The sequence below is a fragment of the Spermophilus citellus genome (assembly GCF_964194105.1).
Source record: "Spermophilus citellus genome assembly, chromosome: 13".
Lineage (NCBI taxonomy): Eukaryota > Metazoa > Chordata > Mammalia > Rodentia > Sciuridae > Spermophilus > Spermophilus citellus.
In genome coordinates this window covers 15778444-15805421 of record NC_138193.1, presented here as the reverse complement: position 1 = coordinate 15805421, position 26978 = coordinate 15778444, and the positions used below count along the sequence as shown (strand labels likewise).

Sequence of the window (26978 nt, the reverse complement as noted above, 5' to 3'; positions counted from 1 at the left end):
ACAACATCCAGAAGCAATTTTAAAAGACGAATACATTCAATTGCATTAACGAAAAACAAAATAAAAAAATTTTTCATGGCAAACAAACAAAAATGACTACAATCAATCAAAAAATGAGAAAGTGGGAAAGTGTATTTGCAACCTATATTACAGAAAAGGACTACTGTCTCTAATATACAAATAACTCTTATAAATTTAGGAGGAAACAGGCCAAGTAGCCACTGAGTAAATTTAAAAGATATATGCACAGAAAGTTCATAGGAGAATAATTGAAAAAAACTTTGAATTGAGAAAAGTTTCTCAATAGGGCTCATAATAAGACAAGTAAAAATAAAAACTACACCATGATGGTATCACTTTCCTTCAAGTTCACTGGTGTATTCTGTTGGTGAATCTGTTTGAAAACAGCACCGCTTGCACAATTCTGGAAGTGATATAGAAGCTTCTGCAGAGGAAGTTTGGCAACAACTAAAATGTTGCATATGCACTTTTTATTCTCCCTCAACTCCCTCTCTCCCTCCCTCCCTATAGTGAGCACATAGATTTCATATGGTTGGTTTATTTTAATCAATACTTCATTTTGTCTGTAATTCCAGCAAATCAGGAGGCTGAGGCTGAGGCAAGTGTGAGATCAGCCTCAGCCACTTAGCAAGGCCCTAAGCAACTTAGCAAGACCCTGTCATAAAATAAAAACCAAAAGTTCCAGGGATGTAGCTCAGTGGTTAAGCACCCCTGGGTTCAATCTCTGGTACACAGAAAAACATTTTACATAGGTCTTTTCTGATGTTCCTTCTGTCTGCTGTGGTAAGACCCTATGTCCTTTCAACTGAAGTCTTTACTCTTTGATAACTTTCAGCTTTCTGGCATGAAAGTTGTCTGGGCATTGTCCTGTGTACTTCCTGCCCCAGACCTGGAACCATCCCTTTAAGGAACGTCAGCTCCTCTCCTGGAGATGATTGCTCAGGGTGCCTGGGTTCTGGCACAGGCATGGCTGTTGGGTTGTATTGCTTCTGTTTTCAGCAGAAAGAGGAAAACACTCAGGTTCATTGAACAGCAATAAAAGCAACCAGTTCACCAACTGCTTAATATGAAAATCAGCAGTGTAAAGGAAAACATAAGCATTTATCCTGATTTTTCTGTATGAAGCATCTGAACAAATCTTCCCAAGTGTTGAGGACACTGCTACAACAAGAATGAACAAAGTAGGAAAATCACGGTTTTCAAGACCAGACAAGAGCATTCTCCAGCAGCAAAGTTGAAGCATTTAATTATCATCTATCACCACCTGAATGTGTTTGCTGATCTTAGCGTCACTATAGTTGGGGCATCAGCCGTTAGGCACCTCTGTAATAACAAGACACGAAGCAATACGACCCTGCCTTTGACACATCCTTGCCCTGGACATTCAACATGCAGATACGAAGCCTGAACAACTAACTGCCCTAACAAGCAACGTAGAAAATGGAGAAAGAAGATAAATGCCACTACAAAGAATCAAACAGGTAGCTATAGACAACCAGAGTGGCTAGGCAACTAACGTTTCTGCAAAAGGTCATCAGCGTGGGGCTCAGGGGAAGAAGGGGCACCCTAGAGACTCAACAGTCTTGCCAGCCAAGCACAAGGTGTTAACCTCACAAACCAGCTAGAAACGATAACTCCAACACAGCCAGGGGCATTCAGTTAGGATCCAGGTGATAAGTGATACCAAGGAATTCATGTTATTTTGTTAAGTAAAATAATCAGGGTCACATTATGACTTTTGTGGTCTCTGGGAACTTTTGTCTTTTTGAACTCCTTCCTACATAAAAATGTCTTTCCTCCATAAAAATGGTGTTCAAAGTATATTTTATGATCTCATTGGCACAAATATTAATATAACACCAATGTAGATTCAATGTCATATTTTTGGTATTATTTATTTTTCTGACTTTGAAAGAAATAAAATCATTTCTTTTCTGGGCTCCTATAGGTCCTGTGGGTCAAGGCAGTGTGCTCCAGGGGCGAATCATCCCTGATGATAATGCCACAAACAACTGAAGGAATGCCTTCAGAACCAGCTTACATGCTAAGGTAAATGAATAAGAACTTAGTTCACAGAGACAGGAGCTCAAAGATAAGCACATAAAACAGAATATGCAAATATGCCATTCTAAGGGGGGAACTTGAGAGCCCATATAATCAATGTAGAAATTAGAAACAGCAAGGAAGAGAATGGTCATCACTAAAAAAAAAGCTGGCAGCATTAACACATGGGTGACGATCATGTTGAACTCAGAAAACAAGGACTAAGGCTAAGGAATCAGTCTAAATAACCTCAGTGCTATTACTGATCCACAATAAAGTGGCGCTCCCACGGGTCAGAGCTGTGCTCTTCTGCATGAGCCATGCATGGCCTATCTCTCCCTAAAAGAGCAAAGGACAGCCCGGGAGGAATGCCGTTTCCCAGTTACTGTCAGACCACTAGACAGTAGTATACAGCCCTGAGAGTCCTTATCTCCAATTGGTATAAACCAGTGGTGATCACTGTATATCTGGGTCCATGAAGGAAACAGACCTTGGGGGAATCTCAAGGCAGGAAGCACTGCGATTTAGGAATTGTGTGTATAGGGTGGGAGCTGGCAATGCAGCACCTGGTGCTTAATTAGGATTGTAGCATTTCCATAGGGCAGACAACCAGGTAGTGCTTGGGCCAGGCACATGTCTTCCCATACAAAATCCCCATCCAAGCCTCTTTCCTAATTTCTATCCTTTTCCCAGCCACTGTAGAAAGAGGTAAAAAGGCAGAATTCTCATCCAACAGATAAAATTACCATCTCTATGAAAGCATAACTGTACATGTGTGATAAAGAGACTTGGGAGCAAGTTCTCTGGTTCCTGCTAGAGTGGGATGAAAGGTGCCAAGCATACCTTACTTCTCTGATCAATGATAAAATTGAACAAGATGCTAAAGCAACTCTTCTTCAGGCACCGGACAGCAGACAATAGAGGGATGTGATCCTAGAAAGAAAGAAAAAAAAAAACACTCAGTGTAAGTCTTCCAGCCACCCCATGTTCCTACTTAGGGTCGTTTTCCAAAAAGCAGCTCTAGGAGTTCAGCCCAGGGCATAGTGCTCTGTTTGAAAGGAGGAAGCAGATCTAAGGTGAGGGAACTAACAGAGAAACATCCCCAGAAATCTGCATTTTAATTCACCTTGAATCTTGGCCAAATTCTAAAATCCTGGCAGAGAACAGCTACCGGGGATGGGGACAGCAATGTGAGCTGGCCAGAGATCCCAGAGATCATATATATTGGGAGAGTTTGATATTCTGACCATTTAGAAGGAAGAGATCTTGCTAATCATCCTGGGCATTTAATTTAGATCCCCCCAAAAGACCATGATTTTAAGAGTAAGGTTTCTCTAACTAGAGACTAAGAAAAATTCCAGACCTGCCCTGAAGTCTACAGTGAGATCCAGTCTACACACCAGTAAATTAATAAAGCCCACTACTCTCTAAAAGAAGACAACGAAATCTGGATTCCCCTGACCAGTGCTCTGGCTTGAGTAGGTGTCCACTCCAAAGGCCCACGAGTTGAGGCTTGGTCCTCTGGGCCCACTGTTGGAAGCAGCACTGTGTGGGCATGGTCACAACTGGGCCACCCTCTTTCAGAGCATGGGGCCCTGGACCAGCAGCCACTGGACAGGAAGCCGGAGAGTAGCCAGCAGGAGGGGAGTGGCAGTGGCACCAGGGTCCCAGGCTCTGGTCTTCCTGCTCCCACACCTCGAGGTCTGGAGAGTGTGCCTTTAATGACTCAAGGCCAAACTTCGCAACAGTTTGGATTCTCAAGAGGCTTATTTTAATTTGCACAATCATTCTTAGCAGTTACAGCTACACGAACTAGTAGATAACATTAAGGAAAAAAATGTTTTTTCTATGTGGTAACTGCCTTTTTAAATGATGATAATTGCCTTTTTAAAACAAGTTAATATTCTCATAATATTCATTCTCTTTTGTTGGTTGGTCAAGCCAGACTATTTCAGTCATGCTTTTAAATAAAGAATCAAATCTTGGTTTCCATTCTTGGGCTCATATTTCTTTCTGTTTCCATTTTTTTACTCTTTTTTTTTTTACTGGTACAATTATTATTATTTTTTTTGCAAGGGTTGACTGATTTGTTGATTTTCTAACCATTTTAATTACTTGGTTAGGTGTTCCATGTAGGATTGTATTTTTCTTTTTCTTTATTAATGCTACCTATTTTAGCCTTTCCTGCATGCTCTCTGGTTGCTAGTTTTATTTCTGGTCTATCTATCATCTCCGGAGAGTTTGATGCCTTGTTCGTTTAATTTGTGATGATGAAGTTATTTAACAACGCATTTTCTTTGTTTGCAGGTTCATTTGTGTGTGTGTGGCAGAACTTGATACTGCACTCTGACCACATCTGCAAAAGACCAGGAAACCACCAAAAGCAATGCCCAGCTTCCACCTCCAGGAGCTCTCAGCAGGACTCCCAGTGAGAGGCAGGGAGTCCTCAGCCCATCCACATGAGACCCTGGGGTGTAACTCAAGAAGGTGTCCTGTGTTTGCTGCAGAACTATTCACCACAGCCAAGATGTGGAATCAACCTAGGCGCTCACTGGCAGACAGACAGGTCAAGAAAGCATGTTGTACATACACAATATTAGCCACAAAAAGAAAGTCCTGTCATTTGCAGCAGAGTGGACGAACTGGAGGACATTAGGTGACATAAGTAAAGTATGCAATACACATACTGCACATCTCCTTCACATATGGAAGCTGAAACGTTGGTCTTGGAGAAGAGAAAAGTGGGAGAGTGGTCACCAGAGCCTGGGTGAGAAGGGGATGGAGACAGGGGGCTGATGGCCATGGGGTTCTTCTGGAATACGCACGGGTAAGAGGAATAATTCCAGTGTTTGCAGCACAGTGGGGTAACTATGGTTGGCAACATCAAACCAAATATTTCAAAACAGCTAGTGACCCAGGAATCACACTGTTATGTATTTTCCCAAGCGAACAAAAATATATTCTCATAAAACTTTGTGTGTGTGAGTATTTTAGTCATAAATTTTTTGCAGTAGAAAAAAAATGGAAATAACCTAAGTGACCATAAACCAGTAAATGGATAAATTAATATGGTCTATACACTCAGTGGAATACTACTTGCCAATAAGAGAGGACAAACTACAGGTGAATATAACATTAAAAAATCGCAAAAGCATGTTAATTGACAAAAGAGTTTACATTGTAAGTTAACATTTGTATGAAAATCTAGCAGTTCAATTAGTGGTTGCCTGAGGTCAAGAACGAGGAAAGGGAACTGAACCTACATTGTAAAAATGTTACGCGATGATGAAGATATTTTATATAATTTTTTCCTACAAATCCTTCCTATGTTTATTTTAAAACATCAAGTCATATACTTTCAATGTATGAATTTTACTACTCCAATTCAAATATACCATAATGAAATTCAGAGTATGTGGTCAAGCTATCATCCAGCATTGTCTTTTGCTTATCTAACAAATGTTGACTGTTATAAATTGAATTCACCCTCTGACACTGTTGTCTTTCCTAGACTCTCAGATGCAAATACATTCTTAAATAGCTAAAACTCAAGAATTGCCACCCAATTATATTAATCCACTCTCTTGGCAATGTGACGAATTTCTCTCTGGCTTTGTTTTGTTCCCTTTTTGTGGTACTGGAGTCCAGTGGCATTCTCCTACCAAGCTGCATCTTTAGGGCTTTTTCAGTTTTTAAATTTTGGGATAGGATCATGCTAATTTTCTCAGGCTGGCTGTGAGTTTCTAGAATTACAGGTGCGCACCCCCACACCTGCTGCAAAGTGACTGAGCTAAATACGTGCACGTGTCTGGGGGGAAAAACAGCTAGTAAAGGAGAGTTTGAATGGTCCTAGGAAAAGTAAATGTCTGAGGTAATAGATACGCCAAGTACCCTGATCTATTCTGTGCATATTTGTATGCATGTATTGAAGTACCCCATAAATATGTACAATGATTATGTATCAATTAAAAATGTATTTAACTTTTTTTAAGTACCTCTTCATACAAAGTCCTGAGGAAACCTCAATATTCTTGAACTCTGGCAACTCTGAATTATAGAATAGGCCCTCTCACAGGGCCAGGAAAGTTCTCAGCCCTCAGCACACATCAGAATGACCTTGTGACTTATTAAAGTTCACCACCTGGGTGCCCCCAGTGATCACAGGGATCCAGGGCCAGGTTTTCAGATGGCTCTTCCCAGCAGCAAGGCTGGGGGCCAACAAGTCAGGCATGAAAAATGTTGACTTAGAAGGTACAGTTGCTGGGGGAAGGGATCCTTCCTGATGCTGAGGGCCATGAGAGAGGCAGGGCCAGCACCAGTGGAGAATAAACAGTGGGGAAAGATGTCTATGGAGGCCCTTCTGAAGGGACAGACAGCATGAGGAGGGCACCGGGCAAGGGCCAGGGTCCATCAGCCCCTCTGCCAGCTCTACTTGTGTCCTGTACTTCTTTCCCAACCTGAGACAAATTGGCAAGGATAGTAGCTTTACACCCATGATTGTTTTGAAAAAGGTACTGGTTTTTATAAACGTAAGATTATATTCTCATTCATTTTGTTTTTTCTTTCCCTTGGGAGCTCCTGTGCCTTGAGGGTTAGTTCTCCTCCACAAGCCTTCCAGGATGTCAAGGTGGTTGTGAAACTGCCCTGTTGCTTGCATTGTGGAAATTAAGTCACCTGCTTCCAGCTCCCTCTTTCCCTGATTCTGTAGGTCCATTTGCAGTCATCTTCGTTCTGCTGTTAATGACTTTTGCTTTCTATATGAGGTTCTAATTATATCACGTCCAAGAAGCCAATTCTGTAAGCTTTTAGGTAGAAGAGGCACAATGTCCTGAGCTCACCATGTGATCCTGGACAAGGTCCCAGCTGCCCAGGCCTCTTGCTCTTCCTCAGGTAATGAGGTGGGCATGACTTCGAGCCAAGCAGGCAGGTAGGAGGTGAGAAGGAGCCGGCTAAGTTTTCCTGCTGTGATTGCCTTCTTCATTTTTTTTTTTTCTTTTGCAGGCCTTGGGGTGGAACCCAGGGCCCCAAGCATGGTAGGCAAGTGCTCTGCTGCTGAGCTCCACCCCAGCATGTCTTCAATTTTAAGCCATCTGGAAAGCCCATAATAGCAAACTTTCCTTGTTTCTTGCTTCCCTGCTTGCTTGATTTCCCCTTCTTGCCTTTCTCTTTTTACTCTCTTCCCATCCTTCTTTCTGTTACTGTCTTTCCCCCCTCTCTTCCTTTTACATTTGGCTTGAAACTCAGAACTAAGGAGGCTCAATAAGGCGGCTTGTTCATGATGCTGTCTGATCCAAGTTGAAATCTCTCAATTTTTTCTTGATATTTGATCACAGATCTGGATTCACAAATATTAGCAGAAAAAAAAGAATTCAGCATTTTTCTTTCCAATCTGAGCAGATTGATTCCAATCAGAGAGATTCCAGCAGTAAGGGCTTTATCAATAATGACAGCTTGAGCCCTTAATGATCAGCCCTGACTGGGCATTCTTACAGCCATCCAGACCTGCCCAGCCCATGTCCAAAGTGCTGTCACCTCCAGGAGCTGCTCCCTGCTCACGACCTTGAGTGCACTCTCATCTGGTGATTCTAGTAGCTGAGCCTTGCTTCCTCTTCTTGCTAGCTCAATAAAAACCCACCATTAGCCAGTCCAGTGCCAGGGCTCTCCATTGGTGTTCGCACCACATGGCCATCACTCTAGCCCTGGAGACAAAGATTTCTACTGTTTAGGACCAAGAGAAAGGCACTAGCTCAACTGTCTGCTTCAAGAGAATGAAGACAAGCCACAGATTGAGAAAACTTTGCAAAAGACATTTTAATAAAGGATTGCTACTCAGAATATACAGAGAATTCTTAAAATGAACTTGGTAAGAAAACAAACCTTTTGGTGCAGCCTGTGGGTCAAAGGCCTGATCAGATAACTCACTAAAAATGGCAAACAAGCATATTAAAAGTTGCTCCACATCAGATGTCATCAGAGAATTACAAATTAAAACAATAAAGAGACATCACTGGGCACCTATTAGAATGGTCAAAACCCAGAACGCTGACAGTACAAAGTACTGATGGAGCTGTGGAGCAGCCAGAACTCTCTTGTATTAATTCCTGGGGCAAACTGCAAACTAGTAGACAGGCGGTTGGGCAGTTTCTTACAAAACTAAACATATTCTTACTGTACAATCCAGCAATTGCATTCTTTGGTATTGACCTAGAGGGGTTAAAAACCTGCAAATGATGATCACAACTTTATTCATAATTGCCAAAACTTGAAAGCTAACAAGATGTCCTCAGGATAAGTAAACTGTGGTTCATCTAGACAATAAAATATTCCTTAGTACTAAAAAGAGGCCACAAAAAGAGGTGGATGAAGTTTAAGTGCACATTGTTAAGTGAATGAAGCAAATCTTAAGACTATATACTGCATTTCAACTAAAAGGCAAAACTATGGAGACAGTTAAAAAAAAAAAAAAAAGTTCCAATGGTTGCCAGAGGGAAAGGGGAGAGCCCTCTGGAGGAACAGACAGCGTAAAAAGGGCACAGAGGATTTTGAGGGCAGTGGAAACCACTCTTTTGTGATACTATAATAGTGATGCCTGCCATCCTGGGTCTACCCAAGCCCTCAGAGTGCCCACCGTCATGGACTGTAATGCGAACCATGAACTTTGGGTGGTAACAGTGCGTCGCTGTAGGTTCATCAATCCTAACAAACGTAACCTCCTGTGGGAGAGTTGGTGGGGCACGGGCAGGGATCCTGTGGGAACTCTGTACTCTTTGCTCAAATTTGCTGAATGTAAAACTGCTCTGGAAAAGAAAATCCATGTTGAAGGGGGAAAAAAGAAATGTCTACAAATCACCTTTTACTCCTTGTCACTAGGATGGCCCTACCTTGGAGCAAGGACTCACCTGGAGGAGGAGGCTTCGAGGGGGAAGCAAGCGAGACAGCCAGGCATTTTCCAGTATGCGTGTCACTGGAGAAGTTGGGTCACCTGCACCCTACAACAAGCATCGTTGGCCGTCCCTCAACCAACCTGAGGCGGTGGCCACGGTGCTCCTCGAAATCTTCAAGCTCAACCCACAGCTACTCAAATCCACTAACGGGACAAGGAAGATGGTCAGCTCTGCGCTCTTCCTGGGTATTAGGAGACCTCGCAGGGCATGTTGGCTGGCTTGGGTCACGCCAGCACCCTTGGCCCTCACTTGGGTGTTACAGTACGTGATGACTGTCTTCTGGTGAACTGCCGCTGTCTCTGGGTTGAGCTCTTCTCTTTGTATGACACCCCCCGCCACACCAGCCACTGCTCTCATTGGTCCAATGTGACTCTGGTTCGACCAATCAGAGCCCTTGTATTCCCCTCCCACAGCGATTGGCTTCAGGAACTAGACCACCAGAAACCACACCCCTAAACTCTTCTGTCATTTGAGCCTATAAATTCCCTCTGACCTGAGCGGTTTGGGGTTGGATTTGCCGTGCAGATTCACCCACAGGAAGCCTGGCACCTGCCAGGGGGTGCCCATGGAAGGCAGCTGGCGAGACGCAGGAGCCTCTCCCTTGGCCTCGGGGTGTAGGCAGCTGCTTCTCCTGGAAGCTTCTGGAAGAGAGGTAGCTAAGAGGCCACGTAGAGTGGGATGCCTGAAGGCAGGACAGGTCCATGAGGGGCCACCAGAGTGAGCCTCCCAATGCTCCAGATCCGCCTCCGCAGATCAGGCCTCCACCCTGACTCCCCTCTTCACCTTTTCTGTACTCCTTTTCCTCCAAAGTAATAAAAACAGTTCTGTGTTCCTTCCCGTGTGTCGCTTTTCAAACCCAGCCAGCTCTTTCTCATAATACCCAGCACTTTGCAGTCTGCTTTCTCCTTCTCCCTTCACAGCCCACCAGAGCAAAAGTCAGTCCGCCCACCCCCAAATTAGCGCTCTCGTACTACCCCGGGATTTCTGGAACCCTCGCCCTGAGAGTCAGGCTCTCGCTGACCACCCTCAGCTGAGGCCACGTTTCCCACCAGCTTGGCAGTCCTCAGCTCTGGTGGTGCACTAAATCACTCACAAATATTGGACCAAATACTAGTTCTGGACCCCATCCACAATTAGGATTGAGTTGCTCAGGCACCAGGATTTCATAAATTCCCCAGGTGACCCAAACGTGCAGCTAGGCAGTGTGAGTGTTTAGTTTCTGGGGCTCTATCATCATGACTCCTTGCACCTGCATGAAGAATTTAGTGAAAAGTCCAGACACAAAGTCTCAAAGAACGTTTAAGACTAAAATCTTCCAGTGGATTCCACTGTACATGGAATGTTCTAGAAGGCTCTGCATGTCTTGAACGTCTCTCCTATTGTAGCCTAGGGGCTCCCTCCCATCCCCCTGCTCCTGGGGACCTCCTATCTGGGGCCTGATTCCCACTCCTTGGTCAGTTCTGGGATTAAACACCATTCTCAGGAGGCCTTCAGTGACACCTGGCTGAAGTGTTTCCTCAGCAGTTGCTCCAGTGAATTATTTTGCTTTATTTGTGCTTCATGCTTTATTTTCATAACATTTAGCACTAGGTAAGGAAGTTATCTTGCCTTTTTCTGTGTGTAGGTACTTATTTTTCATATCACTTCCCACCCACCCACCCCCAAAATTTCACTTGTATCCCCAGCATATGGGATCCGGAAGTAGAACCTCTGTTCACTAAGTGAATAGAAAAGACCAGAAGATCTATTTCTCATCTAGAAAAATAAGAGACCCAGAATAGCTAAAGCAATCTTTAACAAGAAGAGTGAAGTAGGTGGCATCACTATACCAGACCTTAAACTATGCTATAGAGCAATAGTAACAAAAACAAAATGGTATTGGCACCAAAACAGACTGGTAGAACAATGTCCTCTATAGAATAGAGGACACAGAAACAAGCTACATATAACTACAGTTATCTTATATTAGACAAAGGGGCCAAAAACATGCATTGGAGAAAAGATAGCCTCTTCAACAAATAGTGCTGGGAGAACTGGAAATCCATATGCAACAAAATGAAATTAAACCCCTATCTCTCACCATGCACAAAACTCAACTCAAAATGGATCAAGGACCTAGGAATTAAACCAGAGACACTGTGCCTTTTAGAATAAAAAGTAGGCCCAAATCTCCATCATGTCTGATTAGGCCCCAACTTCCTTAATAAGACTTCTATAGCACAAGAATTAAAATCCAGAATCAATAAATGTGATGGATTCAAACTAAAAAGCTTCTTCAAAGAAACAATCAGTGAAGTGAATAGAGAGCCTAGATTTGGGGAGCAAATTTTTCCCACATGCACATCAGATAAAGCACTAATCTCTAGGATATATTAAGAACTCAAAAATATTAACACCAAAAAAACAAATAACCCAATCAATAAATGGGCCAACAAATTAAACCGACTCTTCTCAGAAGATGATATACAATTAATCAACAAATATGTGAAAAAATGTTCAACATCTCTAGCAATTAGAGAAATGCAAATCACAACTACTCTAAGAGTTCATCAAACTCCAGTCAGAATGGCAGCTATTTTGAAGACATAACAATAAGTGTTGGCGAGGATGTGAGGAAAAAAGTACACTCATACATTGCTGGTGGGACTTGCAAATTGGTGCAGCCAAAATGGAAAGCAGCATGGAGATTCTTTGGAAAACTTGGAATGGAACCACTATTTGACCCAGCTATCCCTCTCCTCGGTCTATACCCAAAGGACTTAAAAACAGCATACTACAGGGACGCAGCTATATCAACGTTTATAGCAGCACAATTTACAATAGCTAAACTGTAGGACCAACATAGATGTCCTTCAGTTGATGAACAGTTAAAGAAACTGTGACACCCCCCTCCCCCCACACACACACACACTATTCAGCATTAAAAGAGAATAAAATCATGGCATTTGCAGGTAAATGGATGGAGCTGAGAATATAATGGTAAGTGAAGTTAGCCGGTCCCCAAAAAACAAATGCTGAATGTTTTCTCTGACATAAGGATTTCTCTGATATAAGGATGCTGATTTATAATGGGGTTGGGGGAGTAGCTTGGGAGGATTAGACAAACTATAGGTAGGGAAAAGGGAGGGAGGTAGGGACAGGGAAATGAAATAGGAAAGATGGTGAAATGAGATGGACATCATTATCCTAACTACATGTATGAAGTCATGAATGGTGTGACTCTAATTTGTGTGCAACCAGAGGTACGAAAAATTGTGCTGTATATGTGTAATATGAATTGTAATGCATTCTGCTGTCATATATAACAAATTAGAATAAAATAATAATAATAATAATAATATTAAAAAGAACAGAAGATGCCAAGTTTCACCGGAAGGTGGCAGCATGCGCACAGTCAAAAGAGAGTTCCTCTGTCTGGGTCCCCACCAAAGAACATGCAGAGGAACTGTCAGCCTGGAGGCATTTCCGGCTTCTCATCCTTCCATATCTACCTAAAGAATCTAAATGCAATGAAGTCCCCCTTCACACCACTGGAAAGGAGGGTAAGCTTTTAAATTGTCCCTACTGGGCCCAGGTGTTGCCTCTTTATAACAGACTCATCAGTAATCTCCCTAAATATTGGACATCATTTAAAAAACAGCTGCAAAACATTTTTTTTTTAATTCCAAATGTTTGAGAAGTGAAGGGTATAGAAGACTTTTAAAGATGAGCTTAGATACTCTTGTTTTAAGAGGAAGTCAGCTAAGGCTGGGAGTCAAGACCTCATTTACAGATATTTTTTGATTAGCTACAAGACTGTATGCCTAACCATGTTGCTAAGCCTAACGGGGTTTTTTAAAAACTTTCACACAACTTGCCATAAATGGGTACTAATAATTGTAAGTGTAGAGTCCTTTAATAGATTTTTCCTGGGGGATGAGAAAAATGAATATTCATAACCTGAAGAAGTAACGTGCTGAAATTTGGTAGTTTGCATGTTAAAAAAAATAAGGTGGCAGGGAGCTGGGACATATTTCAGTGGTAGAGTGTTTATCTAGCATGCACGAAGCCCTGGTTCCATCCCCAGTAATAATAATAATAATAATAATAATAATAATAATAATAATACAGTGCCTTGTGGATCAGGGGAAAGGTACACAACTTGGGGAAGACCTGAATTTGAGTGCAGCATAGAGACCTAGCCACCTAACCCCTGAGTCCCTTGTTTGGGTGCCCAACTGACCCCAAGCAGACCTTATTTTCACAGTATTTAATACTATCTGCTCCATGTAAGTTTGCATAACAAGCTTGAATGATAACATTAATGCTACTCAGTGTGGTGGGGAGGACTGAATGAGATAATGAACACAGACAGGCATTTTCTTCATAAAATGCTGCAAGATGGTGTGTATTGTTATAGGCTAGTTGTGTAGTCAGCAAGAAGGGAGCCTGGAGCAGGAAGGGAGGGCCACTGTCCACTGAGACCCTGGAAAGTCTCCTTAGAGGTGAGAAGGGTTTGAAGCTCTGAAGCATCTTTCTCCATCACTACCAGCCAGGCTGAGTCCGGTGGACGTGTACCAGGCAGCAGGGGCCACTGTGCCCTCCGTCATCTGAGGGGGACTTGTGCCCTAATCTGGGCCTGATTCTGTGCTCCAGAGCATGGAAACACATCCCTCTGGGCTAGGTCCTCTCTGCACAGCCGGGAGTGGTTTTCCAGCCAGTTGGGCCTCATCCTGCGTCTGCAGGACCCCTCCCATCCCCACCTCACACATATTAGCATCCTCAGAAAAAAGAGTCTCAATCCATTCAGAATCATGTTATTACCACTATGATTATTATAGTTATGACTATGACAGTCATTGGGAGGAAGATCACCCAAATGCAGGAAGGCAGAGGAAGCGAGGCCTCTGTGTCTCTGGGCCAAGCTAGACAGCCAGCAAATAGAGGCGTCAGCGTGCCTTCTGCCAGGCTCCCCCAGGTGTGTGGGGAAGCAGCATGTGTCCAGGGCGTGGGGCAGCTGTGCTACAGTGGGAGGAAGCCCTCTCTGTCTCCTCCACTGGAGAAATGTGCAGTGACCTTCCTTATTGTCCCTGGTACGCCCCACATCCTCCTCACCCCCTCTGTGAGTGCCGCAGGCCAGCCCCTCATCACCTGTTGCCTGTATCTTTACCCCCTCATTGCCCTCTTCTGGGTTCCCCCAGCCCCTCTGGTCCAGCCCTGTGAGGACCCTCTCTAGCACCAGGTGTCCAGTCATTTCCCTGTTCAAAATCAGCAGGAGCTTCTCCTTGCTCAGAGAAGATATGACGAAGTCTTCCCCGTGGCTTGAAAAACCTTCAAAGACAGGTGCCATCATCTGAATGTGCACCCCCAAATTTAGATGTTGACATCCTAACCCCCAAGGCCTTGAAAGATGGCGCCTTTGGGGAGGTGATTAGGTCCTGAGGGTAGAGGCTCTGTGAATGGCATGAGTGCCCCATAAAGAGGCCCCACAGGACCCTCGCCCTTCCATCACTCGAGAACACAGCAAGAAGGTGTTATCCAGAAAGTAGGTCCTCCCAAAGCCTCTAGAACAGTGAGAAATAAACATGTTGTTTATAAGCTGCCCTGTACATTTGGTTAAAGTGTCCCAAGCAGACTAAGACACTGGCCACCCCCTCCTCAAATGCAACCCCAGAAAGACAGATGCCCCACCTGAACAGGCCCAGCCCCTTCACATCCCCACTCCTGCTCTGGAACCAGGTTATTCCCACAGTGCGATCTTCTAGAAGTACCTCATCACCCTGCCAATGGCCACTCAAGGTCTTTCAAAGCCCATCTTCTCCAAATATTTGCCAGTGTTGGATTATTTCCTCCTCGGCCTCTCCTGCCTGTCTGTATTCAAGATGCACGCCCTCAGCTCTGGGCCACTAAGCTCACACTGCTGGTTCCCTGAGCCTGCAGTCCCTGGAGTTCTGGGTCTGAGTCGTGGTCCCCTTCAGTACTAAGCACCAGCAAGTGGTTGGAGCTGAACACATTTCTGGTGAGTTGAAAATGGATTTCTCCACTTGCTTTGATTTGTTCTCACAGTGGCCCTGGCTGGAATGAGCACGGTGCTGTAAGGGGACATAAGAGGCCTAGCAACTTGGCCTGAGTCATGCACCAAGGTGACAGAAGCATGCGCAGAGCCTCGTGCAGTCCAGAAGAAGCAAGGTGGGCCCACCAAGATGGCACTCTCTGTGAGCACGGTCCTGTAACATGGTAAGAATCCAGATCTTGTATCTGGATCCCAGTTTCATGATTTCCCTTCCACCTGTACAGTCCTGGGGACATTTCTTCGCCTCTCTGAATGTCAGTCCCCTTATTTATAAAATAAATGTCATCATAGCTCCCTCATAAAAGTGCTGGGGCCAATGGTCATGTGGAACAGCAACATTGAATCAGGCACACACCGCCATAGAGGTAAAGCTTTGTGAGATGAGATCAGCACCAAAACCACTCAAAAACAACAGGTTCAGGCTTCTCTTTGTGCCTGGGAATAGTGGTGGGGTCCAAAGTACCATCCCAGGAATGGGGAGGAGGAGGAGAGGCTAGAAAAACATCCCCTGGTCGTCTGAGTACATTCCCAAGATACCAGGCCACCATCAGCAATTCCCAGGCCACAGTTGCTGTCCTTGCCTCCCCCAGGCCCTGGGAAAGTGCACAAATTGAGCTCATTCCACAAGCTGCTGTCTCCTGTTCTCAGGCCCAGTCATGACCCTCCTGCGCTACTTGATACACAGAGAGCCAGGTATGGGCCTCGTTGGACGCGATCCTGTGGCCGTTCCCGGGCTTGCCTGGAAAGAGTTGGAGTTGGCAACTGGAAGAGATGTCTCTGTGCTTCTCCAGATACGTTAATTGAAAGGGAATCCAGTTTCCCAGGTAGCAGCAAGGAGGCTGAGGAAGAGTTTCAACCTGCAGGGTCCAAATTTCTGCCTATCCCCACCGAATTTCATGGCTCAAAGAAGAGTACTGTCAATGAAGAGTACCGCTCACATGGGCACCATAGAATTTGAGGAGGATTAATGGCTACTTCCAGAAGAGCTTGCCCAGCACCACACACGGCAGATTCCCACTTGGCTGAGGGGGTTGGTGGTGGTGATGGCAGTGGTGACGGTAGTTGATGCTGACACAGGCCGAATGGATATTTCTACCCCCACTTCACAGTTCAAGATGCGAAGTGCCTTGCTCAAGGTCACGGCATGGGTCCATGGCAGACCTAACTCCGGTTTCACTCTGTTTCAGGTGCCCTAAGGAGGAGGAGCTGGGCCCATAATGGCAGTCTTCCCAGAGAATCAGTGACCCAGGAAGATCCAAACCAAAACCAAGCTGAGCTGAACAGCCAGGTGAAACACCCAGGGACTCCAGACCCTTTCTCGGAACCAGGAGGTAACGGCATCAACTGTTAGGAAGGCTGCTCTGCCGCCCAGACACGCCATCCCAGCAGAGCTCACCACCAGCCCCGCCCCGTGCCTGTCATTTAACTGGCTGCAAGGGGCGGGCGGGAGGGGTCTCCTAGAAGAGCCCCACCCACACCAGTGACTCTCAGCAGCAAAGGCAGGAGGCCCAGCTTTGCCTGGGCCACAGAACACGCCACCTGTCTAGGCCCCATGGGCCATTGTTCTACTCCAGGGGGAGCCCACTCAAAAGCAGCATTTACCACCCACCAACTGAGGCCAGAGGTCAGGAACTGGGTCAGTGTTAGGACTAAAAGGAGGAGTGACCCCAAGAGTAACAAATGGCCTGGGGACTTACAGGCTGGGGCACCAACTGCGCTGTGGTTATTGTCCTTTGGTTGCTGGGAGCTTACCTTTGACTTGTCTTTGCAGAGGTCCAGGCACCTATACCATGGCATGGCAGGTACTCCATAGACACCTGTTGGAAGAACAAACAGGAGTCATTATCATTGAAGGGAGCTTGTGGTGCCCTCTGGCTGCACTCTGTCTGGTCCTCCCAGCAGCTCTGAGGGTTGACCTCTGCGGGCCTTCCTATCCACCCATCCACATGAGGCTTCTCCAGACCTCTCAACCGTAAGCATCAGCACTGAGGTTTCTGAGCACAGACCCCACAAAAGTCCCCTGATGCTGCCCTGGAAGGTGGGCAGCTGCCTGCATGCTCTGAGATAGGGGCCAACTCTCTGCTTCTTTCTCCCCGTTCTCCTGCACTGGCTTTGGGGAGCCGGCCATTTGGGCTCCTCCTGGGCTGCTCCCCCGGCTGTTACTCTCTGGCTTCTCCGAACACCAAGAACCTGCTGAGGCATTTTCAAGAGTGATGGCTTTTGAACAGGAGATCTGGGCTCCCTGCTGGCAATGGGTCCCTGGCAAGTCACAAAACACTTCTGTTCCTCGTTCCCCACACCTGTTCTCCAGGCTGTGGTGACGTGGATTAAATGAAATGGAAATGGGAAAGGTCCTCGGTTATCTGGTGCTAGAAAAATTGTGAGGGATAAAGAGAAAATGCGTTCCCCGCAGTTATCGTTAGGCCAGACCCACAGATGCTGCAGCTGCAGTAACTGGCTCTGGCCAGGGCTAATCCCTGGGGCAGTGTCTGTCTGCACCCTCACACCAGAGGCTCTCCCCCTGGCCACTCCTCCCTGGCTACCCCATGACCACCCACTGCCCCTTTACCCTCACCAGGCTCCCTCACCTCCAGGGCCTCCCAGTGCCCAGTGAACTGGACGTGAGTCTCGTCCAGCCTAGATCCTGGCATCTGGCCCCCTCTACCATCCTCCCTGACCTGCTGCAGCCCCTGCCTCCCAAAGTCCCATTCAGTCTGTGGCACAGTTGCAAAACCCGGAGATCCTGCCTGTGATGTCCCTCCCATGTCCATCTTGAACTCCTCCTCTCCCCAGTTGTTTGAGAGCAGCTCTAGTTCTCTGGGGAGCCTGGTTCCACCCTCACCTTCCTTTTGAACCAGTGGCTGAGCCTCTGTCTGTTCCTCCTTGGGGAGAAGGAACCCTCCACATGGCCCATCTGTGGGGCAACAGACGGGAAGGGCGAGGCCGGGATGGACGCCTGACGTCACATGAGTGGAAATGTGCCTGAGAGAGGCCCTGGTGACTCATTGACCACAGGGCCCTGAGCCTGGCACCTCATAACTACCTGGTAAACATGCAGTTGATCAGGCTCACGCTGACATGGAATATGTGATTTTTATTGTTTTCAAAACCATCCCAAGAATTCGGGCATCGAGGATCCAGTGGCCCCTTCTGCAGCCTTCCCCTGTGGACCCTGTGCTTGAGCAGACCTCCCCCCATCCTACAAAGACATCGGCAGGCCAGAGACGACCCTGAGCCCTTGGTGAGGCCGCTGTCTGTGTGGTGCAGGGGAGACTGCTTTCCCAGTCACACAGACATGTCCAGAAGAGGAGAGACCAGGAGGCCCGGGGACAGTGGCCTCCTACTGTGTTCTGAGTTTTAGCACTTACATTTCCTCCCAGATTGGAACTTCTGAAGTCTGGCGCTGCCCACTAAGTTGCAGGCAACGTGGCCTCCCGCAAGCAGGGAGATGTTGCTATGAGACACTGGCCATCAGCCGCCTGGCCTCTGCACCCTCAGAAGCAGAGATTGGAACTGTTCTGTGGGGGGTCAGCAGGGGCAGGGTGGTGGCAGGTGGAAGTGCCCAGGACAGGAGCCTGGGAACTGGCTTTACATTTGGAGTCTGCTGCTCGCCATGTGTGTAACTTGACCCTCTGCCCGCAGGACCTTAGTCTGAAATTAGGGAATTGACTCAAATCACTGGCCCTCAAACAGGTGCACATTGGAAGCACCTGGAGAGCCTGTTAGAACATGGATGCTGTCCCGAGCTTCACGCTCAGCAGATCAGGTGAGGCCTGAGTCATTCTAACAAGTTCCTGGATGGGACCATCCACACAGGGACCACACTTTGAGAACCACTGGCCAAACTGATGACCGGGGCTTCTTCCAGCCCTGAAATGTATGGATTTTCTCTTTGAGAAGCAGCATAATATGGGAAGAAGAAATTAAGGTGGGAAAAGGAATTTTAGAAGAAGCAAGAGAAGTTTCCAAACACCTTGATTAATCGTGACAACCAGTAATGCCTCGCTACTGCCGGGGCCCAGCAGCTGTGGGGCCAGGGCCTAACGGAATGGCTCTCCTCCCTCGGCTCTCAGGGGTTCTTTTTAGTTGGTTTTCATGGATCCCACATCTGAGACCATTTTTATGACAGCATCTGCTAGAGTCTGTAATGAAATACGTTATGTGAAAACACGTTGAAAATATGAAGAGCAAGGCAGGGGGTTTATTTTTAACGTATGTTTATATTTTCTGCTTTATCTCCTCCAAAAAAAAAAATGATGATTGAGATAAAAGACACAGACGTCGTTGATGGGAGACAACGGTTGAGTGGGGTGGAATTGAATTGACTTGAATTAAATAAGAGTCTCATTATCTTTTATAGTATCCAAACACTGAAACGTGGAGGGAAAGCCAGGGTAACACTTCACCATGTTGAGGTCTCTTGCCTGGGCTCCAGAGACACTAAAGACCATCTTCCTGGGGTGGGAAGTAGGCACCAACAGCAACCGGTGCGTAATGACTGTGGGTACCCTGGGAGCCACGTGGAGGTGTGTTCCTTCCTACCTGTGACCCTGGACTCCAGCTGCCCAAACACCTTGGGTCAGAGCATTCAGTGGCCAGGTCTCACTGTTACAGTCTGGGCTCCCCAGCCCTGGCCAACGTCTGTCCCTCCATCTCCACACCCTTCATAGTGCCAAGGTCTTTGCCTGTATTTGTAAGTACGGCAGAGCACTTAGAACTGGCCCAGGCCCTGGGACACAGGCTGTCTGTCTATGCAGCTCAGCTTCTCCGTCCCAACATCTACATTTACCTCTCCCTGCCCCATACAGAAGCTTATAGATCTAGAGGCTAAAGGCTGATTTCAGAGTTTTCCATGAGCAATGTCACCTCAGACCCTGGAGCAGCCCGGGTTTCTGCAGCAGGCCATGTGCCTTTGAGGGCTCTGCTCAGCCATGAGTCTTTCCAGAAGGTGAGGAGTCTGGCGAACAAGGGGCCAAGCCCACCTGGAGCCCCTCAACATCTGGACAGGCTCCTGAAGACACATCTGCACCTGGGAGTGGCCAAGGCTTGACTATTTCAGAAGAAATGTGAAGGGGCCGAGACGGCCACATAGCTGTGTAGGAAGCCTTTGGGGATCAGGTCAGAGCTGGAGTAGGGGGTACGATAGACCTTTGGCCACAGGTCCTGCCAACCCTCAGCCTGCCTATAACACTAAGGTTAAATGCCAACTTCACAGAGGAATTGCATTCTATTTGCACAGGGAAAGAGGCCAAAGGGAGGCAGAGGGGGCTGGAGTCCTGGCAGCCCCCAGACTCGCCTCTGTGTCTGGCCGGAGGAGCCAGCCAATAGGGCACCACCCCCCAGCTGCTGGCAGATTGTCCAACGTCACCTGAGAGCCCTTCTCAGGGAGTCAGCTGCACCCTCCACCAGAGTTGTTTCAAGCCAAGGTCCTGGTTGCTTTTGAGAACCTCTGTAAGTGGACAGCCAGCCGAGATGGCGCCAGGCAGCCCAGGCCTCAACAACCCATGGCCTCCTCCTGACCTCTGCACAGGGACAGGTTGAGCCCACAGGGTCATGTGATGTGGTCTCACTGGAGGCACCAAGGACTGGCTTTCAGGGGCCTCGCTGGCATTTAAACAAGCTGTGGCATTGAACTGTCACACACCAAATAGAAGTCCTGGGTCTGGGCTCCAAAAACCAGCCAAACAAGCAACAAATGAAAGAAACTCTAATTAACCAGAGCATTGCGGACTCTGAATGTCCCCACACCACAGGCTCCTGTGAGCCTCACGTGAGCTGCTGAGACAAAAACCAACAATAGAACAGGGTTCAAAGCAAAGGACGCAACAATGGGTGAGGGCACACTAGGTGTACTGTGTTCTGTCCAGGTGGCACCTTTTTAAAACCATAATTACAAACCAGAATATTCAGTAATCCCCAGACTGATACAGTGAGGAGCTTGGAGAGTAGACTGTGCAGGATTTTAAAGAAATGGCTGTTTAGCCAGTGAGTGTGGGAAGCTGGGAAGTCTGAAAACTACCTTCCAGTATTTGATGGGCTATACACAGTGTGCTTGCTTCTACTTGGGTGTTACCAGGGGTTGCTGAGAAATACTCCCCACCATGGAGATGGACCTAAGCTCTCTAGAGAAAGCATGCTCCTGCAGGTCAAGGCCCCCAAAATCCTGACATCCTTGGGCCAGGACTCCTGCTGCTAGGAATTGCTCTCAGAAAAGTGTAGCACATATTTCCCTCAAGTTCCTGCAGTATAACATGGAAAAGTTTGAAACAACCTCAGCATCCAATACTATGGATTTGTTTCACACATCATAGTATTTAAGTTCACGGCCTCAGTGAAGAGAACAAGGTGCACACAAAATCCACAGTCCATGTGATTCAAATTCTGTAACACGCATGCCTGCCACACGCCAAATGTGAATAAATACGCCAACCAGCTGACAGTGTGCTCATCACCACAAGCTGCATTTATCAGTGATTTCTTCCACATTGATTTTCCTATATATTTAAAAAATCTACTTCAATGCATAGGTATCATCTTTATAATTTAGAAAAATGTGTACTAGGTACTGATAATGTTCTGAGAGCAGTCATATGCAGAATAGGTGGCGGATCCTGAGCTCCCGTAGCTGGAGCTGCTCAGCGCAGCTTCTCCTTGAGTGTGTTCCCCATTGGGGACCCAGGTCTGCATTGGGCGGAAGTGGAACAAGAGCGTTTCCAGGGGTTGGTGGGATGAAAAGGGGAAAGAGCATTCATGAGCACCTGCTGTGGGCTAGTTGCTGTGTTCCAAAGGTGGGCTTCAGAGTCAGGCAGCTCCTCGGTGAGCTACGGCTAGTGGGATCTGAATCCAGGACTCTGCGTCTTCAGCTCACCTTGGAAGCAGTCTCTTCTGCCCACATGTGCCCCGGCCTGCATGGCCTGTTGGGATCAAGACAGAGACAGGATGTCCGGAAAGGGTGATGAAGAGTGTTCCTGGGAGGTTCCTCTGGCCTCTGGGAGTGGCAGGAGACATGCAGCCCAGACTCCGGGGTCCTGTGGCCAAGCCTCTTCAGCGTCCTCATGTGGATGAAAGCCCCAGGGGATGGACTCCCTCCTAAGTCCCTTTTGTCCCTGATGCAGGAAGCTCCACCCAGGGCAAATCAGCTGTCCCTGTTCAAAACAGCCTGCCTCACGGTGGGCATCGTCCTGGCCTGCAACAGAGGGGCTGTCTCAGGACAGCTGGCTTCCTTTCACAGATGAAAACACTGTCCACCAAGGAGGCCCAGCGCCCCAGATGAACCTGGCATGCTACAGAGAGCCCACAGGTCACACCTGGGATAGCAGTTTCCCAAGGGCTGTCTGACTTTCAAAGGGTGACTTGAGTGAGGGAGCGCCACATTTCAGGAGGGATCTTCTGTGGACACCAAAACAGCAAGTCCTGGATTAGTAGTGTTTGGAGTATTGCTTCCACCTGTGCATTCCTCAGCCCCCTGGCCACCAGCCACACACACAATACAGCACACACACCAGACAACCACACACACACACCAGACAACCACACACAACACGTACACCACACACAACACATACACCACACACATACACACACACACACACACCACACACAACACATACCCATGCACACACACCAAACAACCACACACAACACATACACCACTCACACACACATACCAGACAACCACACACAACACATGCACCAATGCAGACACACACACCTGACATACACACACAACACATACAGCACACACACACACACCAGACAATCACACACAACACATACACCAGACAACCACACACAACACATACACCACTCACACACACATACTAGACAACCACACACAACACATATACCACACACACACACACACACCAGACAACCACACACAACACATGCATCAGTGCAGACACACACACCAGACATACACACACAACACATACAGCACACACACACACCAGACAACCACACACAACACATGCATCAGTGCAGACACACACACCTGACATACACACACAACACATACAGCACACACACACCAGACAATCACACACAACACATACACCAGACAACCACACGCAACACATACACCACACACATACACACACACACCAACCACACACAACACATACCCACGCACACACACCAAACAACCACACAACACATACACCACTCACACACCAACCACACACAACACATACCCACGCACACACACCAAACAACCACACAACACATACACCACTCACACACCAACCACACACAACACATACCCACGCACACACACCAAACAACCACACAACACATACACCACTCACACACACACCAGACAACCACACACAACACATATACCACACACACACACCAGACAACCACACACAACACATGTACCATGCAGACACACACACCAGACATACACACACAACACATACAGCACACACACACCAGATAACCACACACAACACATACACCACATACACATACACCAGACAACCACACACAACACATACACCATGCAGACACACACACTAGACAATCATACACAACACATTCACCATGCACACACACACACCAGACAACCACACACAACACATACACCACACACACACACACACACACACACACACACCAAGCAACCACACACATCTTTCTCTGAGCACCGACTGACTTGGGCCTTCCTGGTCTATCCAGCAGAGTACAGAAAGCAGGTTTTCTGGTTTTCAGGAACATGTTGCCCAGATGCGGAAGAGGTGGGGTCTCAGTGGACGGGCCCAGGAGCAGCTCCCTCCTGTGGGCAGTGGAGGTTCAACCTGCCCCCGTAGTCCCCAGATAGTCCAGGGACTCGGCCTCAGGGCCAGCATTACTTTTAGGGACTGTCAGGAAATACAGTTTCCCCCCATCTCAGAACTAGGGGTCAGTAGGAGAAGCTTGAGGAATGCTCTGTTTCTTATTTTCTGATTTGTGTGTGTGTGTGTGTGTGTGTGTGTGTTACTGGGGATTGAATCCAGGGTGTTTTACCTCTGAGCCACTTCCTCAGCTCCTTTTCAAAAATTTTATGTTTTGAGACAGTGTCTTGCCAAATTTATTAAGGCTTAGCTAAGTTGCTGAGCGTGTCCTTGAACTTGTAATCCTCTTGTCTCAGCCTGTATAGCCACCGGGATTATAGACATGGGCCAGCAGGCTCAGCTGATATCCAGGAATTTTAAAGTATCCCTCAGTTTTCTTGAAGCAAGCTATACTTCCATATCCTCCCCCTGAGATATTCTCTAAGAAAAGGCAGGCTCTGACCGTGAGAATTTATTTAAAAGTCAGAAATGCCCAGCCCAAGCACACTTTGTTACCATACTGCTATCCATTTCTGAATATCCCCTAGGCAACCTCAACAGTCCACTGGATGACCTTGGGGTGTTTATTTGATGTATCTGAATGTCACAGTCATGCTCTATAAAATTAGGGTAGAACCACCAAGATACCTCTCAGTTTGGAATCAGACCACTGAGCCCACCCTGCATTGGTGTAGACCAAGCATTAACAAGCTATGCCTCACTGGTCAAATACGGCCCCCATCTGTTTTTGTGAATAAAGTTTTATTGAAACACAGCCTGCCCGTTCATATATATTGCCCATGGATGTGACTGTGCTGCAGTAGCAAAGTTGAGTTGTGCCAACAGACTTGGCCCACAAACCCAAGCATTCACCCTCTGATCTTTTACAGAAAAGGTGTGCTGGCTCCAGGTGATGATGGTTAGAATCTAGGAGCTTGGGTTAGGCAGCAAGAGGCCAGTCGCTCTGCAGTGGTGAGTCTATTTATGTTTCCTGGCTGTGCCCCACCTGGAATCACACAGCAGGTGGCAAACTTATGGGACGTGGTAAGTAGAACTTTCTCCTCATTTTCCTGAAACAACTGCTTCTTGGCTCCAGTGGGTATCCTGTTGGCAGGCACACCATCCCTCCCGCTCCGGCCCCACCTCCATCTCATCCTTTCTGATGGCCTCTTCCAGACTCGGCTGCTGGTAGTTTTAAGTCTGTCCTAAACAGAAGTCCCCCCTCCCCTCCAGTGTTTTAATTGCTCTTCTCTGGACCACGTCCAGGTTCATTATTTCTTCACAAGCACCTGTGACCAGAGCTGGGCACTTTCAGAAGAGGCAGACTGTGACTTTGAGCAAGGAGAGCAGCCTTGGCCAGGGCCTTAGGGCAAGGGCCAGGCTTCACATTCAGACAAGGGCTGGAATCCTGATTCTCACCTTCCGGTTACACGACCCTCGGCTGCAGCTGAGGTGACTGTGCACAGTGGCCCGCAGTCTGATGATATGGTGCTCCCAGCCAGCCCTGCAAGACACAACCCAAAGTGCAGAGCTGGCTGCTGGTGCTGTGGGAGACTCCATCAGCAGGGAAGCCAGCTGTGACGTCAACTGTGTATATGTGTGTGTGCGCGCACGTGCATGTACATACATAATGTGTACACATGTGCATATAAGGTTGAAATTAAAGCTGAGTACTTTAAAGACACAAGTCCACAAATACATGTGTGTACACACACGTGCACACACACTATGTATATACAGTTTTATAAATATGCATTTGTATAGTATATATATATATATGCACTGCCTTATACATATACACATATACATATACACATGTATTTATTTATATTTATTTATTTATGTATACTCATATTTAAAACTAATAAGATGAATCTTCCCATCTGGGCACTGGGCTCCTGGCAGGGACCTCGCCTCACCCCTCCTTCTGCCCAGCCAGGGGCTGGCCTGGTGTGTGACTTATTGGACTGCCTGAGAAAGGGGTTACTAAAGACCACCTTGCAGACCAGCAAAAGAAAATCCAGTAGAAGGTTTAGCTAAGTTGCTGAGCGTGTCCTTGAACTTGTAATCCTCTTGTCTCAGCCTGTATAGCCACTGGGATTATAGACATGGGCCAGCAGGCTCAGCTGATATCCAGGAATTTTAAAGTATCCCTCAGTTTTCTTGAAGCTCAGTTACTCGATTGCTCAGTAATTATGTGTGAATTCATGTTTTAAACTGAATGCCCTCAGACTCTTGTTTAAAGGTTATTTCGAAGGCTTTTGTTGATGTCCAATGAGTGGAACCTCTTCCAGTAGGGAGCGTCCTGTCCTTTGCATTCCTAAGTATGGTTTTTGGCTCATTGGGGTTTGACAGGGCTGCTGGGAGGAGGAGATATAGAGGGAGATGTGACCCTGGAGTATCCCGAGCCTCTGTCACCTGGAGACAGTGCACCTGTGCAATGCCCCAAGAATGTCAGTCTCCATCCACTAAGACCTAATGCTCACCCTGAGGTTCAGCAGTACAGAACGCCCCGACTCTTTCGAGGGCCCGACTTCAGCACCCAGTATCCCTCAATGTACTCGTGTGATTTTCCCCGGGGATGATTACCTGAGATGGGCTCTCGGGAGCTCACATACCCCTTATCTGCTAGAGCCAGCAACACCGTGGTCTGGCAGCCACAGCAACAGGTCCTGACATAAGAGGCTCCTGTCCCTCAGCTAAGAGTCCCCCATCAAAGACACAGATAGTTGGAGGAAGACCATCTGAGAGCCCAGAAGCGCCCCACATGTCTCCCTGTCTCAGCCCCCATTTGCCCTGGGTAACTCCGGGTGTTTTTAAAAAGCAAAAAAGTTGTCAAAGGCCTCTGCTTGCGGCTCCCATTACCCCAGCAGACCCCCTATCTCTAATAGGGATCACCCATTAATGACAGAGACAAGTCCTCAGGAAGATTAAAGGCCTTGTATAATTAAAAAGATAAGAGCCGGCCTGGGAGAAGGAAATTGGGATTCAATTAACAAGAGGCCTCTCCCCCCAGCCTCTCCCAGCTCCGCTATCAAATGTTACACTCAGAAGTGCCCTCTCCACTCCACAGAGCGAGAGGCTGAAGGCTCTTATTTATGGCTT

At 47.1% G+C, this 26978-nt stretch overlaps 1 long non-coding RNA gene across 1 annotated transcript in view; it reads right to left on the bottom strand.

Moving 5' to 3' along the window:
* LOC308633023 overlaps positions 1–26978 on the bottom strand; it is a 63526-nt gene that overhangs the window by 4472 nt on the left and 32076 nt on the right. The window contains exons 3-4 of the long non-coding RNA XR_014018682.1: positions 16758–16877; positions 2908–2997 (exon numbers count right to left, since the gene is read on the bottom strand). This is a non-coding gene — a long non-coding RNA (uncharacterized lncRNA). The remainder of the gene's footprint in view (positions 1–2907; positions 2998–16757; positions 16878–26978) is intronic.